Raw genomic sequence first — 17,740 nt, forward strand, 5'->3', positions numbered from 1 at the left:
ACCTGCCTGTGCCTCAGCTTCCTTCTCTGTAAAATGGGGATAACACTAGTCCCTACCTCCCTAGCTCCTTGGAGGGTTAAATGAAATAATATCTCTAAACACTTAGAGCAATACTTGGCACATAAGAAGCACTACATAAACATTTATTAAAATTATTGTATTCTATAAGATCTGAATAACCTAATAATCCCAATTCAATAAACATTTTCAGGCTTTGTTCTGTGCCAGGAGCAGCATGTGGATGGGATTCCAGATGAACTAGTCATGGATTTGGCCCCCAAGCTGCTTGCAAAATCCTTTTAATGGGAACATCATGAAGAAATGATGGACCTGACCCAGACTTGGGCTTGGAGAGCAGCAGACCCCTATAAAGGCCAAGGGCAGACAATCCAAGCTGTAGCTGTCCACATTATACAGATGGGAAGGTGAAGGTCCCACATGAGAAATCTACTGCTCTCTGTGACCAACTGTGTTTTCCAACAGTGGTGGCAACTATACCTCCCATTCCATGTGCTTTTCTAGAGCCTTGCCACTTCCCCACGAAGAGGTGGCGTCTGAGTCCCCTCCTCTTAAATCTGGGCAGGGCTCCCAACTTGCACAGAAGGAATGGAATGCTACAGAAATGATGCTGAGTGACTTCTGAGGCCAGCTCGAAGAAGGGTGGGGCTGGGAAGTGAGGTAGGCTCCGACCTTTGAAGCTGCGAAATTTGCCTTTGGAGTCCTGAGCAGACATTTACGAAACCTGAGGCTGCCATGCTGTGGGGAAGCCCAGGTCACAAGGAGAGGACACGTGTGGGTTCTCTGGCTGACACCACCAGCTGAGGTCCTTGCCGACAGCCAGACATGTGAGTGAAGATGCTTCCAGATGATTCTAGTCCCTAGCTGCTAAGTCACCCCCAGCCTTTGAGTTTTTCCAACTGAGTCTTTAGAGAGTGGGTAACAGAGTCAAGCCCGTTCCCTTTCCAAATTCCCAACCCACAGAATCCGTGCCTGAAATAAAATGGCTATTTCAAGCCACTAAGTGTTGGAATAATTTGTTATGCAGCAGTAGTAATAAGAACACTGCCCTCAGACCTTCTGCTAGGACTCATTCTTTTAAGATTCTCAGCCACAGACAACTCTTTCTCCAGAGATCTTAGGGGAAGAAAGCGTGTGCTTGGCACAGTTAATAAGATTTTTTTCTTCATGAGTCTAGATTCCCAGAGATCAAAGATGTTACAGCTAGAAAAGTTTCTAGAGCTGGCATGTGTAGGGAAGAAAAACTGTTCCCTTCTTCCCTTCTAGGTTCTTTGGCTGGTCTAACAATTAAACCAACATAAAACAGAGTAACAGGAGAAAAATTTAATTTCATATGTACGGGAGTCCATAAAAATATGACCCAACGAAGTGACCAAAGCAGGCAGCTTTTATACCTTTTAGACAAAGAAACGAAACATCTGTGAAGAATTGACAAGACAGGAGTTTGGGCTTTGGACAGTAAATTAGTGAAGAAGTAACAAGGTTTGTTTAGACAGCCTTCTCCACCCTGAGTTCCCTACCTCTGGTGATAAGGATGTCTCTCTACCTCCTTGTACAGGGAGGGTACATTTTACATGGGAGATTTATTCCCTGCTTTCAGGGGGATAAAGAAGGGTCAGAGTGTCCTTGCTGTTTCTTAAGTAGATTTAATTCAAAATAATCTATGTGCCAGAGCAGCCTACTTCGGGGTGACACTTTCTGCTCTCCATCACATGCTTGCCAACACGAGGGAGTCATCGCCAGCAATGCCGGCAGAGAGGGCAGAGGAAGGTGGTGAAGCCTCCCTCACCTGCCCTCACAGCCCTTCGGCTGAGTGAGCACGGATCACAGCGGCTCGTGCAGATGAAGATGCCGAACACTGGAACAATGTTGAGTCCACCTGGATGGATAGAATTTCCCATAAAGGAAGTGACGAACCCTGCATTCAGTTGGCAAGATAGTCCCCACATTTTTTAGCCCCTGTTATTCCTTTACTATCTGCTACTTGCCCAGAATCCCATGTTTAATGTCTATTATTTTGTTCAATCCTCATGATCAGGGATCAGAAGTAGTTTGTCAGCCTCATTTTAGAGGTGTAGAAACTAAGGCTCAAAGACTAACCCAAGAGCACATGTATCTAATTAATGGTGAGGCTCTGACTTAAACCATCTGATTCCAAATTCAGGTCTCCTGTTACTGTACTCTGAAAAGAATCCCTGTTCTGGAGCAAAAAATAAAATAAATAAAGTAAAATAAAATAATTTTACGTGATGTCGAAGGTTGTCAGGCAAGTGCTCGTTAAAGGTGTGGCGTTTCTCACTTTTTCAGACCATTCCTAAGTACGAGATCTCTGCACTTCCTTTGTACAAAGAAGTGAGTTTTCTGGTCTGAGTGTTGGCTTTGTGTGGACGTGAGATGAAACCAGAGGTAGTTGGAAATATTTGCTGCTATCTATGTGCAAGTACTCCCCCCAGGACTGACTTTAAGCCACCAAGTTGACGTCACTGACCGTGGCATTGAGCAGTGACATGCACCTTCCATGCTCCTGAGCCAGGACTAGCTAACTCCAGCCATGGGTGGAACCAGTGCAGTTACAGGCTTCTTGGACCTCTTAGTTTTTCCCAGAGCAATCAAAACAGCTTCCACTCCAAAATTTCAAGTTATCAATGACAGAGAGAAAAACAATGCCACTGTCCCTGAAGCCAGGAGGGCGGGCCTATTTCTGAAGACCTCTTCTATGAAGGGGGACCATTCTGGAGTGGCGAGCAGCCCTCAGCTCCAGAGAACTCCTTGTATCTTTCACCGGTAGCCCAACCGCAATGACAAAGGCATTGAATGCTGATGCCTCAGCATGGCATGACCATCCTGCTCAGGTAGGGGTCGAGGTGGAGGGCGATATTGCAGGGCTGGGTAGGAGACAGACGGTCCCTGGAAAGGAAGCCTCAACCTTGCTCCATAGGTCTGCCATGCAGGCCTGGAGCTCATGGGGTCCCCTTGGCTTCCACTCTTCTGGGACTATGGATAGAAAGAAACGTTGAAGGGAAGAAGGGGGGCCCAGTGACTGCCGTGACTCTTTCAAAGGGGTGGGAATGCCCCGTCTCTCACCACCTGTCTCCCCAGTGCCTCCCTTCCCTTTGCCCTAGATGTCTGGTAGCATGGCCTTCTATTCCTATGGGAAATCAGATGGCGTAAGATGGGTGAGGCCCTCAAGGGGGAGATCTGGTCTAGCTGGAGATAGATAGACACCTGAGGGGTATTGATGTACAGGAGGCAGCTGACACCCAGAGAGCGGGTGAGCACCCCGTGTGAGGACAGACAGCTGGTGGGATTTGTCCACATTCCCCAGGATTCAGCAGCTGGCCCGGTGCAGGTAGAGGCAGTCAGAATGAACGTGAGGGTCCTTGATCCGGGTCCTGCTCTTCTGTGCCCCCATCTCCACACCTCCCCAGACAAACTGAACCCCTTGTAATCCCTTCAACACCCAGACTTCTTGCACTTCGTCACTATTCTCTTTCAGTAAATGTACGATCCCTCACTCTGTTCTACCCGTGTAACATCTGCTGGCCGTTTGAGACCCATCTAGGTTTCACCTCCCAAAGAATCCTTTTCTGGACCCGGCCTCTCACCTCAACACACACACAGACACACACACACAGACACACGCACACACACACACACACACACACACACTCCACACCACCGTCGGAGCGGATATGGCCAGTTAAGGCCTTTCACCCTCTCAATCCCCATTTCCTCATCTGTAAAACGAGGTGGTGGATAAGCACTTGGGCTGTTCTAGAGTTCTGGGGAAGTCCATGCCGTGAGCCTGTACCCACATGGGTGCCAAGCAACCACACAGCCTCTCCATTCTGTTCCAAGGAGAAGCGCCTCAGGTCAGAACAATTTACTTGCAGGCACTTACAATGCAGGCTTGCCTACAGAGCCTCCAATTCCATGCTGACCTTTTTTTTTTTTTTTTTTTTTTTTTTTTTTGCGGTACGCGGGCCTCTCACTGTTGGGGCCCCTCCCGTTGCGGAGCACAGGCTCCGGACGCGCAGGCTCAGCGGCCATGGCTCACGGGCCCAGCCGCTCCGCGGCATGTGGGATCTTCCCGGACTGGGGCACGAACCCGTGTCCCCTGCATCGGCAGGCGGACTCCCAACCACTGCGCCACCAGGCAAGCCCTGACATTTTTGATAAAGCCAGCTTAATGGAGAAAAATGCCTATTCCCTAAACAAGACAGATTTTGGTAGGAGTTGGGGTGGGTGGTGAGGGAACTTCTATTTATACATCACATTTCTCTAATTCTGAGGAGTTCAAGCATCCTTTTGGCCTTGCTTTACATTTCCTACCCATCTCATTAATAAAGATTAATGAAATGACTAGAATCTATTGAGAAAAACAAATCAAAAATGACAATTTTCAGTCCTTTCGCCTAGAAACATGGCATGCGCAATTTGCCCATCTCATAAAATTCCATGCAGTTAAAACTGTGGTTATTAGGCAATTAATACTTTGGTTTTGGTTCTGCTTACTCTCTGGAAATGCTGCTTTCCAAAAGCATAAATGTGACAGGAAATTTCTTCACTCCGTTTATCCCTACGTAGCTTAAATATTATTTCATAATTGCAAATGGGCTTTTTCCCTCTTGTGCAGGCAGGCTATGGCTGGTCTTCTCTGGAGTGTGGGTGTGACAATATGTTTATTTCCAGGGTGACAGAGAGGTGCAAATGAGTTCATGGATGGGAGAACCCTTTCTAAACTCCAAAACGTGAATGCGGGGAGGCACCATGGCCATGGCAGTCCTGGACAGGCTTGCAGCTCTGGGAGGTCAAGTGCCCTCTGACACTTGATGGGAGGATGGGGTGACACCTAGACAGGGCTGTGGGATGGAGCGAGGTCCTGGGATACAGACCCCTATTAGTACAGTGTAAGAATCTGACATGGAAATGATTTCACAAGACCAAGGTTTCTCCATGTTCTCTATTTCTCCTTTCCTTTGACAGTGTTGTCTCGTGAATGCCCCTTTACCGTCTGCTAAAGGAGTGAGATTTCGGTGAGCCCAGTTCCTCAACCTCAAAATTCGAGGAATTTGCAAACAGTCTCACGTGGCCCTGTCTCCAAGTCTCCTTGTGAACTCTCCCATCCCACGGCTACACGTATTTCTAGAAGAGCAAATCTGTTTGGTGCACTGGAAAATTCCGATGCCATTGGAGTCGTATTCGTTCTTACCCTCAAACGTAAATGTGCCCTGAGAGTCACTCAGGGACTCCTCATATGTACGGGATGGCTTTGTAAGAGACTTAACATGCAGAAATCAGGGCAGAGGACTTTCAGTAGAGGCTTCTAGATGCATCTCTTTTCATTCTCAGTCTGACCAAGTACTGGTTAATTGATCTATTGAGGAGAAACCAATTCACACACACTGATACCTCCTTCCACTCCCGCTGGGGCCCGGGCTAACCCAGCCCCACCACTTCTGCCACCAAATGAAATAAAGTCCTTCATGTTTTTCTCATTTGTCTTAGAAATCCATCACCAGAGAAGGAACTCTGGCCACATAAACCTTCCATGTAGAAGAACATGCCCACTAGGGTACTGCAGAAATGGCAGATCTCATTACTCAGAGCATAGACGAGGCAGATGATTTAAAATAGCAATCTTTTTGTGTATTTCAACAAATATTTTAATCTGGCCAGTATCAAGAATTCACTTTAATGAGACCAAGTATTTACAGATCAATTACTTTCTATAAGGCATTAGGATGGGAGAATATAGAGTTGATTAAAGACCCAAAGCCCCAGTAGAAATGTAAAACCTGATATCTGAACAGTGTTTTATAGACCATTCTGCATAGGCCAGGATTTTCATGTTCTCCCAGCCTCCTAGTGAGGCAGGCAAGTCTGTGCTCTTTTGTAGAAACCAAAGCACAAAGTGAAGACTCGACTTGCCTGAGAATATACAGGTTGTTTATCACCCTAGTCCAAGGCAACGACCCTGGGTTCCTGCTTCTCAGAATTTCCCTAAGGTCCTGGGTTGTATTCCTAGGAAAAAAGGGCCTAGAATTTAGAATGCCTGGGGATGACAAATGGTGAATGGAAATGAAGAAGGATAAAGTCCAAGAGATCTCAACCTGGGATGGTGTGAAAAGTGCACGGCCAGACAGTGGCCTGCGGAGGGAGAGTATGCCAGCAAGTACAGCACCACCGGACATGGCTCTGGGCAAGTCCCCCCTTTGCAAACCAGTCAGAGGGTAGCCGTCTATGTGGACCCAGCCTGTGTTATGTATGTACCAGATGTTCTTAGGACATCCAAATGTCTTCCCAGAAACCAAGAACTTTGGACAAACTCACCTGAGATGCCGGAGGGTCAAGGGGTTGTAGCAGCTGAGGTTTCTGGTCAGGGAGCGTGGTCCTGGCTGCCTGGAAAGGCCAATGATTTGCCATAGCTTTTGTTTCCGTGGCCAGCCTTCACAGACACTGTGGTCATAATCTGCTCGGCCCTTTAGAATCTATTATCAAGGGCCACAGTAGACCAGTCAGAATCCTTCCCTAAGATCTCAAGAGGCGTAATAATAAAAAATTGCAAAAGAATGGATCGGCAAGTAGAGCAAAAATAGAGCTAATGAACAGTCCACCCAGTTTTCTACGAATTCTTCTTTCATTTACATAAAAGCAAACACCCGGATGAACTCTTCCTGGTACACTACCCTCCAGCATCCGATGCACTTACATAGATGTTAGGGCATGCTATGCCATCTTGGTATTAGTAACTGCTATTTTCTCTATTTGAGTGACGAGACTCAGTGAAGTTAGTGTTTGACCCAAGCACGGTGGTGGTGAAGACTTTGAATCCAAAACCTATGCTTTTTCCATCACACCAGTGGTCATTCCATGGTGCTCGATGGGACTTGAGAGAATCCACAGGTGTCATTTTGGGATGCTTCAAGCATAGCGGTTTCAAGCGTAGTGGTTTTAGTTTCTACTTTATTTTATACACTGGATTTCGTGTACAATTTCATTTGAGTCAAAGGTTCTGGGCATATGAAGGTACTGAAGTTCATGATTCTCCAGCTTTTAATCTAACATTTCCAAGTGAATAAGCCTGAGGACCTTAGATAAATTATTTTTATATCCACTTGATCCTGGAGTGGTTGGAACCTTGGATCGATCTTTGTAGATGTCCCTTTAGTAACCCGAGCCTCTTTTATTTGTGGCAAACCAACCTGGGGCGGTACGACTGGATTTGTGCTCTGGTTGTAACATTGAATCTTTGTGTGACCTTGAGCAAGTCACTTCCTCTCCCTGACCTCAGTTTCCTTATCTGTAAAATGAGGACATTGACCTAGATCAGCTTCCAGGCCTGACATTGCAAGAAAGCTTGTGGGAGGCATGGAGAATGTTGCAGTCTTCAAAAATAAAGTACCCATGCTTACTGGCTAGCAGTCTGACAGTAGGGTTGCCAGATTTAGCAAGTAAAAATACAGGCCACTCAATTCAATTTGAATTTCGCATAGATAACATTTTTTTTTTTTTAGTGCAAGTATATTCCATGCAATATTTGGGATATAATTATACTCAAAAAAGTACTTGTTGTATATCTGAAATTCAAATTTATCTGAGTGCCTGGTATTTTATTTGGCAACCCTACCTCAGAGGTATATTGTCCTCTCTGTTCCTTTAGCAAAAAACTGAAACAAATGAACAAGCTAATGAACAACAACAAAAATAAAACCTTGTTACATTTTGTTCTTGTGATCTTGGTGAAATCTTCCTTTTTGATCTTTCAACTTGTGACATCACAGCACCCCAAATATTAAATGCGAAAGGTGAAAACGATACTAGTTCCAGTTTTTCCTTTAATTTAACATTTATTGATTGATTTGTGTTTAAGAAACACAATTCCGTGCTCGTATATCACATTCTGTGTTTGCCTTGGGGAGATTTTTTCCCCCGTGTCTGGTGATCCAGCAAATGGCTCTTGACTGGTGTGAGCCTCTCTTATTCCTGCCTTAAACATGTCCGTTTGGCCAAAACTCACCCTGGCATTACAAGGAATTCTGTTGGCTGTCTGAGTTCCCTTCAGACCTTATTATTTGTGTTTTAATACACACACACACCCAATCCAAACCTGCATCTTTCACTTTTAAGCCAGTGATTGCGTGTGGCTGGTGGTTTGGCGATTGTGAAATAGTCTTGAAATATCAGTGAGGAAAGTGTTCCTCCTGCATTTGTGGCCCAACTCCCTGCAGGAGCTTCAGGTTTCCCTCTGTCTCCTTGGGCAGGAGAAAGCACCAACATGGGGTGGCCGTGGGCCAGGGAAGCAAAGAGACTGGCAAGGCCGAGCTCCCTGTGTTCATTCTTACTATGTTTTCAGACGTCCTTTGCAAACATTATTTGGTTCTGTTGGGAAATCACTTGTATCCTGGATAGAATCGATGGTACACCTGGGCACTGCCAAGCTCATAGGTGGGGAGGGAGGGAGGACTAGCTGAGCATCCAGCTGGAGGATGACCCTCTACCCTGACCCTCGATGTTCTGGACATCTTTACACGGATTTGAATGAGGAGGTGATGTGCGGAAGGAGGCACTATGCCTGCGAATCCAGAGACTTGCATTTTCCTCCTGCGCCTGCCAGGGACTCATGGCCAGACCTTGAGTCTCAGGGTCCGTCCAGTCACTGGGGGTCGGTTGAGCTGATCTCTAAGAGATGTTCCAGTCCTGCCTTTCTCATTCATTCATTCATTCATTGTGCAACGCTTGTTCCTCTGAACACAAGTCCGGAAATAGAAAATTGTGCAACCTGGGGAGGACAGCAAGACCCTGAAAAGAACATAATTTTTTCCCATTTGGATTCACCCAGTGGGACTCTGAGAAATCAAGGTAAGCATCAGAACACACAGGCATAACCAACTTTCATTTTATTCTCTCCATGCAGTCAGTACTTATATGTGCCTTATGCACCAGGCTCTGCTTGGGGGACAGAGAAGAAGCAGGCAGGGTCCCTGCCCTGGGAAGCTCGCAGTCCAAGGGGGCAGAGAGACAGGGACACCGGCAGTTCCCCCGAGCTGTGGCTTTTGCAGTGGTGAAGGGAAGGGCAGAGCCCTGCGGCAGAACCGAGGAAGAAGTGGTTCATTTATCTCTGCTTATTTCTCTTGTGGAAGTGATATGTTGGGGGTGGCTTGGACCATTGGCTCAGCAAATAGAGGAAGTATATGAAATCAAAAATAGAGGAGTGAGGAGGAAATAAAAGTTCTAATCTAACAGAAGCACAGAGTGGCCTGACAAGGCCCGGGGCTGTGTTAGTAACCTTCCCTGGTGCTTTCGAAGTTGGAATATTTCTCCAATTAGAACTGGGCTCAGGGAAAGCAATGTGGCTCCTGGGTCAAGAAGTGACGCTTGCTGGATGCCAAAGGCAAAGCACTGGGCGCTCCTGTATCCCTGGGGAAGGGACTCAGGGCTTCCCACGGGAGGATGGGGAGGCCGCTCTCAGAGGTTTTGTGTTCCTCTTCAGGCCACCTGGTCTGGCCACTGCCGCAGATGGGGACAGGCTGGGCCCATGAAGGCCTTGTGTTCCCGGACTCCTCACTGAGGTGTGAGAACTCCCATCCCAAAGGGTACCTCTCCTATGTAGGCTGCAGCAGTCCATGATGAGAGGACAAGCTGCCCTGGGGCCAGCTGCTGTCCTGACACAGGGCTTCCAAATGCCCGCTCTTGTGGAACGTGCATGGGGTCTGTAATTGTCCCTTGTTTCAACCCCACAGAGCTCTCCAGTCGAACCTCCAACTCTCTCCACAAGCCCAAACTCCATAATCCATCCACCCATCCACCTGTCTCTCACCTGTGACTCACAGTTCCCAGCACATTGTCAGTTGTCAATAAATAATCAAGAGAATGACAATTACATGTCAACTGAAAAAAAAGGGAAGATGAAGTAGTGCTGATTAGGGTGGCCCCTAGCCCAGGGACTGGTATCTTTATAAGAGAAAGGAGAGGGAGATTGAAAGCCGAGACACAGAGAAACGGAGACACGCAGAAGGGGAAGAAGAGAGTGACATTCAACATCAGAGGTGAGACTGGGGTGACACAGCTGCCGGCCAAAGAACGCCAAGGATTGCCTGTAGCCGCCAGGAGCTGGGAAGAGGCAGGAAGAAGTCCTCAGAGGCAGCCTGGCAAAAATAAATGAATGAATGAATAAATAAATAAATACTTATTCAATGGCTGACTAAATATCGAATGGACTTAATGACTGAGTGGAGAAAATGTAGAAAATGATCGCAGGCAAGTGTAGTGGATGGAGGGCTCTTTGAGCTGGAACCTTAGAATCTCAGCATCAGCTGCTCCCTTCTCCAGGCGTAGAAGCCAGAGGCATCCTGGGAGGAAGGAGCACTTGTGCAAAGTGCGCTGAAGTCCAGAAGGTCAGCTTAGGAAACGTCAGGCTGGCACTTAGGTTTAAGTAAAATACGAGGTGAGGGAGGTTGGTTGAGGGCAAGTCACGAGGGCATGGACTTGACCTTATCAGTAAAGGGAGACTACACAGATGACAGGGCAAGAACTTAGTTTCCATCGGAGCTCAAGAATCTCCTTCTAGAAGCCGTTTAAAGTTTGTCTAGAACATTTTGAATTGCCTCCAATAGTTAGTTAAGTCGTCCCTAAACGTCTCCGAATTTCTGCTGAGCACTTCTAGGCTTTCTCAATCTGGCTGTGCCCACCACCGCCCCCCCCCCGACTCTGCTTCTGTCTCTGCTGATGCCAGGCCTCACTGTGATGACACTTGGCTGCCTTTTGTTCCACACGGTGGCCTCCAAAGTCCCCAAAGCTAAGGGTGACAGAAACCAGTCATGGTTGCCATAAATCTCGGGTGAATTCCACGCCCAATTTTTTTTTTTAACATCTTTATTGGAGTATAATTGCTTTACAATGGAGTGTTAGTTTCTGCTTTATAACAAAGTGAATCAGCTGTACATATACATATATCCCCATATCCCCTCCCTCTTGCGTCTCCCTCCCACCCTCCCTATCCCACCCCTGTAAGTGGTCACAAAGCACCGAGCTGATCTCCCTGTGCTATGCGGCTGCTTCCCACTAGCTAGCTATTTTACATTTGGTAGTGTATATATATATATGTCCATGCCACTCTCTCACTTTGTCCCAGCTTACCCTCCCCCCTCCCCATGTCCTCAAGCCCATTCTCTACGTCTGCCCCTAGGTTCTTCAGAACCATTTTTTTTTTTTTTAGATTCCATATATATGTGTTAGCATACGGTATTTGTTTTTCTCTTTCTGACTTACTTCACTCTGTATGACAGTCTCTAGGTCCATCCACCTCACTACAAATAATTCAATTTCATTTCTTTTTATGGCTGAGTAATATTCCATTATATATATACGCCACATCTTCTTTATCCATTCATCTGTTGATGAACACTTAGGTTGCTTCCATGCCCTGGTTATTGTAAATAGAGCTGCAGTGAACATTGTGGTACATGACTCTTTTTGAGTTATCGTTTTCTCAGGGTATATGCCCAGTAGTGGGATTGCTGGGTCGTGTGGTAGTTTTACTTCTGTTTTTTTAAGGAACCTCCATACTGTTCTCCATAGTGGCTGTATCAATTTACATTCCCACCAACAGTGCGAGAGCGTTCCCTTTTCTCTACGCCCTCTCCAGCTTTTATTGTTTGTAGATTTTTTTGGTGATGGCCATTCTGACTGGTGTGAGGTGATACCTCATTGTAGTTTTGATTTGCGTTTCTCTAATGATTAGCGATCATCATTTTATTTATCACTTTATTTAACTCTTGCTGAGCCAGAGCAACGAGAGACTAACAGAGCATCATGGAACTCAGTAGTCCTCCACCCCCACATCAGAGGGCTCCTCTGAAAACCCTCCTTGAGGTCATTACTTGTCTATCCTCAGATCGCCCATCCAAGGCAATTCCAGCAAGAAGTGTCTGTGGCTGTGTGCAAAATGATGGCCCCCCAAACGGCTACCATGAAATTTACTTTTTATGCCCTACTTCCTGCCTATATCATATCGATGGGAAAATTGAGAGAATTGCAGGAAGAAGATGCAAAAGCATCTGGGGTTTTTGGAGATGAGGCGGGTCAGATTTGAAAGCTCATGGGCTTAGACACTGTTGATTTATGTTCCCCAAAAAGATGTGTTGAAAGTTCTTACTCCCAGTGCCTTATGAAATGTGACTTTATTTAGGAATAGACATTGTAGGTGCAATTAGTCAAGTTTAGACAAAGTCATACTGCATTAGGGTGGGCCCTTAACCCAATATGACGGGTGTCCTTATAAGATAATATGAAGACACAGAAACTATGCCACGTGGCAACAGAGGCAGAGACTGGAGTGCTGCACCTGCAAGCCAAGAATCACCAAGGATTGTGGGTCCCCACCAGGTGCCAGGAAAAGGCCAGGAAGGATTCCACCCAGAGTCCAGACGGTCCTGGCCCTGCTGACACCTTGATGTTAGCCTTCTAGCCTCCAGAACTGCCAGAGAACAAATGTCCATTGTTAAAGCCACCCAGTTTGTGACTCTCTGTTATAGCAGCCCCAGGTAACTAACACAGACACAAACTGCTGAAAGGGACTGGGATTCTTTCCATCCTATCTTCCTGTTCCAGGAGCAACGCTCTGGCAGTAGTAGGTAGAGGTGGACTGTGTCTCCTGGCAGCAAGGTCCAGGGACGTTCTTCTGGAGTATCTGCAGCACACTGCTAGGTGTCCCATGGGTCCTCAGTAATGCCTTGTTTAAACCAGATTTTAAATAATGGTTAAAGCCTCATAGAACAACATTGAGGGGAATTCAAAATATGGAAAATAGTCATCACATCCCTTCCCTTTTCCCATGGCCCCTGCCAGCAGCCTTGCATTTGCATACACTTGTACGTGTTTGCACCCTCAGTCCGCACTTGTGCTTGGGAACTGCCCTTCCCCCACCAATATTGTTGTTACGTCATCTTATATTGTGGGCCTAATATTCCATCTGGTCGTTATACCACAAGCATTTCACCACTTCACTCTTTTTGGGCATTAATTTTAATTATTTTTTCTATTTTACTCAGATATTGTTACAAAGAACACCTTTATGTTTACAATTTATTTTCCAGTTTTATTGAGAAATCATTGACATATATCACGGTACAAGTTTAAGGTGTATAGCATGATGGTTTGATTTGCATATATTGTGAAATGGTGATCACAATAGGTTCAGCAAGCATTCGTCTTCTCATCTAGATACAATGAAAAGAAATGTGTTAACAAATTTTGATCCTTTTGGATTATTTCCTTTGGATAAATTTCTATGATAGATTTACTGGCTCAAAGAGTACAAATAGTGTTAGAGATTTTGTTATATATTATTGTATTGTTTTCTAAAAGAAAACCAAGATACAGTGCCATCAGAAAATATGTATCAAATAGTGCTTTACTACACTTTTATTTTCTGAGGTTGAAAATATACTTCTTTTCTCTGTAGAATTGTCCTTGTGTTAATTGATATTTACCCATTACTCTATTGGGTCCTGATTGTATTGGCTATCTATATACATCAGAGGTATTAAATTAAACCACCTGTACCATATTTTTAGAAATAAATAGCTTTCCTTTCACTTTAATGGCATTTGTTTTTATTGAAGAGAGTTACTTTTTTTTGAGAAGTTGTGGTTATACAGTTGAATTTTTTATTCCTTTGGAAGTTGTACTTTTTTTTGTTTTTTTTTGCGGTACGCGGGCCTCTCACTGTTGTGGCCTCTCCCGTTGCGGAGCACAGGCTCCGGACGCGCAGGCTCAGCGGCCATGGCTCACGGGCCCAGCTGCTCCGCGGCATGTGGGATCTTCCCGGACCGGGGCCCGAACCCGTGTCCCCCGCATCGGCAGGCGGACTCTCAACCACTGCGTCACCAGGGAAGCCCATGGAAGTTGTACTTTTATTTGCTATTTACCAAATAAACATTCCTCCAAACTTGTGATTAAATATTCCATTTTACTTCAGTTATTTCTATGGCTCATTTCAATAGTTCACTTTTTAATCCATTTGGAGTTTGTTTTTTCATATCATACAAGGTGTAATCTAAATTAATTTATCTCCAAATTACGATCCAGTTACATAAAATAACTGATTAAATAAGAGTTAATTATCGCCACTGATGCTTACTTGATTATATACTAAATAATCCTATGTACTTTGTTATAAAAATTCACGTTCTTTACTCTTTGAGTATTGTAAATTTTTATTATTCCTACTTTGTGATTTGGTTTAACTCCTAGTATGTCTCCTTCTTCTATTATTGATTATTTTTACAGTATTTTCTTTTGTGTATGGGTTCTCATGTATTTATATTTCCTATGAGCTTTACATCAATTTGGCAAGTTCTAAAAGGAGGCCATTTGATATTTGGGTTAGTGTCCGTTTAAGATATACAACCATTATTGGGTGATCACTGAACTTGAACTTGAGTCATCCCTTCTAAGTGGTGTAGTTGGGCATAAAGTACCGGGCTTTACAATGAGACCATGCCTGGGTATGAACGTGGTCCTGCCACCTGCTAGCTTGTCCAGGTTATTTAACCACCCTGAACCTTACTCCCCCTTACCCACACGGAGACAATAAGACCTAACTCAGAGGGATGTCCTTATTATGACTAGCGAGGGAAGGGATATGAAACAGCACAATGTCTATCACAGTTTGGGTACTTAATTTTCATTTCCTTTTTATTTTCTCCCAGCCACAATTTGTAGCTTCATTTGACCTTCTTAAGCTTGCCCCCAATTTTTATGCACTATAAATGGATTCCTTAGCCCCTTTACACTCCCACAACTGCGTCTTGCAGACACACAACGATGTTACAGATCATCGCCCTTTTATCTCGCACTCCACCCTTTTGTGAAGCTCTCTCGTGTCACTGTGGATGGTTCTTTTCAGGTTCTTACAGATTTTTCGGGTAGACACAGGCTTGCGGTTTCTGAAAGCCATAGTTATGTTCCTTAAAGAGATACTAGAGCATTTCAGTTCCCTGAGCCATGTGGGTGGTTGCCTTCTACCAATAGTCAGGAGTTACTCTTGGTTTCCTCCTTCAAGGGCCTTATTCTTGGGTCTCCACGCTCTGAACCTCTCACCAAAAGAGGTGAAGTTCTTCCACAGGAAGACTGGAGATCCACCTTGGTACTTCCCACCCCATCCTCAGCTAGAACCTGAGCAGCCTGTGGTGGTAGTTTCAGGTTGCGAGTCTTTTTTTGACCTCCTGTGGACTTTTCACCTTCACATATGCAGGTTTATAGGCAAACAGCCCCTTCAGGAGCAGAGACCATGTGAGATGGCAGCTGCTCAGGCGCCTGGGACCTGAGTTCTCGTCTAGGCTGTGCCAATGCCCGGCTGTTGCTCGTCCATTTGTTTACATCTTTCTCTTTTCCAAAAAGGATGTAAGTTTGCTTTATACTATAGGAAAAACGCAAAAATAAGTTACAAGTGGGAGGAGGGAGAAAGAAGACAGGAAAATAGGGGCTGGAGAAAAAAATGGAGTTGGGAATGACAAAACCACAAGTACAAACCCCTGTGCACTTGTATTTGACCAAAGTTAACCTTGAAGTTCCTAGTAGTCAGAAGACAGAGAGAAACACTCTGAGAAAGTTATTTTATCTCTAAATCTCAGTTTCATCGTTGATAAAATGGTAATAAAAACACCTACATCATAGGATTGTTCTGAGGGTGAAATGAAATAAGAGGTATGAAACCCTCAAGTATATTGTGCAACACATAGGAGAGACTCTGCAAATGCTAGATTTTATTGTTACTCTGATTTCTTCTAGGGTTTCTGCTTTGAAGTCAGAAACCACCTACCTTCAGCACTGTGGCCTGTGCTTCAATTGACTCAGCTACAGAGTTTTATCCCTTTTCCAACGTGGTAGAGGCTGAGCAACGATGATCTCTAGTAAACTACGTTACTCATCTATTGGGGGATGTGCGGAAATTCATCTGCTTGCAACAGGTATGATGGCAGGTAAAAATAACCATGTTCCTTTGTGTAAGAGCCTTATTCCAACCCATTGCCCAAGACGAACTGGCCTCCGTAGAATAGAATGCTAGAGCTTAAAGGGGCCTTGAAGGCTCATCCAACACCCTCTCTTTTCAGAGTGAGGGGGACCGCTGAATTTTCCAGCATTACCCAGCAAGAATTTGATGCTCAAATTCCAGTTCTTTCTCTTGAAGGACTCTTTCATGAGAAGGACTAACGTGGAATTGAAGTCAAGGAGAAAGAAAATGGTGATTTATGTATAGTTTAGGGAAGTGAGAGTCAGTTTGAGTTCCGACCGTTCATTGTTTCATTGTTACTACTTTCAGCCACGGGTGGAATTGCCCATCCTTCTTCTTCCCTCTGCCGGCCCTGGAAAGTCAGGCTTCAGCTGCCAAAGAGGCTCGCTGTGAGAGCTCACGTCTTCTGGAAACGGTGGCCTTGTGCAATTTCTATCTGGTGTGGAGGAATGTAGGTATTTATAGGGCTGTGCTTTCCTCAGCGCTTTTATGCTTCAACAGAGAGGATCGCTCAAGCACGTCTTTGGGCTATTTAAAGCTCACAGAGAGCGCTCTCCTTCCCAGTGCGCACACATGTGCCCCGGAATCTCAGTGGAACACTGCTTGAATTTGAGTGGCTGTGTTTGACACTGAATCACAGACTGAGTTCATTACGCGCGAGACGAGAGGAGCTGGGCCCCCCTCCCCCGCCCCGCCTGTGGCTCACAAGTGAAGCCCACACGCATGGGAGTAAGAAGTAGTCATAATGGTTATGACGAACTGATGCAGAAAGAGAATCCAGCTCCCAGCCAGCAGCCAAATCGCTTTCATCCAGGCTGATATGTGCCGAATATGTGGTTGGCACTTCCACACGCACCCTCATCTTACCCTCCCGTCAGCCCGGCGAGCTGGGTGGTGTTATCAGCCTCCCTTGACTCAGAAGGTCACTCAGAGAAGTGACCTAGGTCATGGTCACAAGTCAACCCAGGGTCCAGACTCCAAGCCCCTCATTCTTTCCTCGATGCCACCTCCATCTACTCCTGGTGAAAAGATAAGTGAAGAAAACTCTACCCCAAAACTACATCCGTGATTTCCAAGCAAGCTTCATTTTCTCCAGTTCCCAGTGCAGCCACTCGAGAATGACTTTGGTGTCACCTCTTATGTTAGGAAACTGTGTGCCAGGGAGATCGGTGCTGATAACCTTCAGTGCAGTGGTGATGCAACTTGATGATTTTAAATAATTTATTTTTGAGGTCGCAACCAGCGGAGTTTGTTTATCTGGTGAGTTGTACTTCCCCTCTTCCCTCTCCTATTTCCCTTTCTGAATCGGTCACTTGGGATGCTCATCTCCCTGTGCATCTGTGTGCACTTGAGATCTGAAACCCAAGCCGGTGCTACCACCAGCTGCAGAAGCATGCCACTCACAGGCATTTTTGGAAACCAAAAATGACCGGTCCCATAACTGTGATTAGATAAAGCTTGTAATTTGTGTTTGCTGTAGTCAGCGACGTGGTATTTCGGGACAAACAGCCGCTCTATGCTACATATAGCTTGGAATTTGCGGCTTTTGTGTAACCTGCCATTGCATGATCAAGGAGGTAAAGGAGAAAGAGAGAGAGAGGATGGATGAAGGGAGAGAGGGCGGGAAGCCCCGCTCAGCAGACAGGCGGAGGACCGGGGAAGCCGGAGAGCTCAAAGGGCCCGCGTGAAACATGTAGCTGACTT

At 45.6% G+C, this 17,740-nt stretch overlaps 1 long non-coding RNA gene across 1 annotated transcript; it reads left to right on the forward strand.

Annotated features, from left to right (window-relative positions):
* Positions 1–732: 732 nt before the first annotated feature.
* LOC117201929 (uncharacterized) lies at positions 733–17,193 on the forward strand. Its single transcript, XR_004484078.2, has 3 exons — positions 733–8,880; positions 15,814–15,992; positions 16,346–17,193. It is a non-coding gene; the product is annotated as an uncharacterized LOC117201929 (long non-coding RNA).
* Positions 17,194–17,740: the final 547 nt, after the last annotated feature.

Source organism: Orcinus orca, chromosome 6 (assembly GCF_937001465.1).
Source record: "Orcinus orca chromosome 6, mOrcOrc1.1, whole genome shotgun sequence".
Taxonomy (NCBI): domain Eukaryota; kingdom Metazoa; phylum Chordata; class Mammalia; order Artiodactyla; family Delphinidae; genus Orcinus; species Orcinus orca.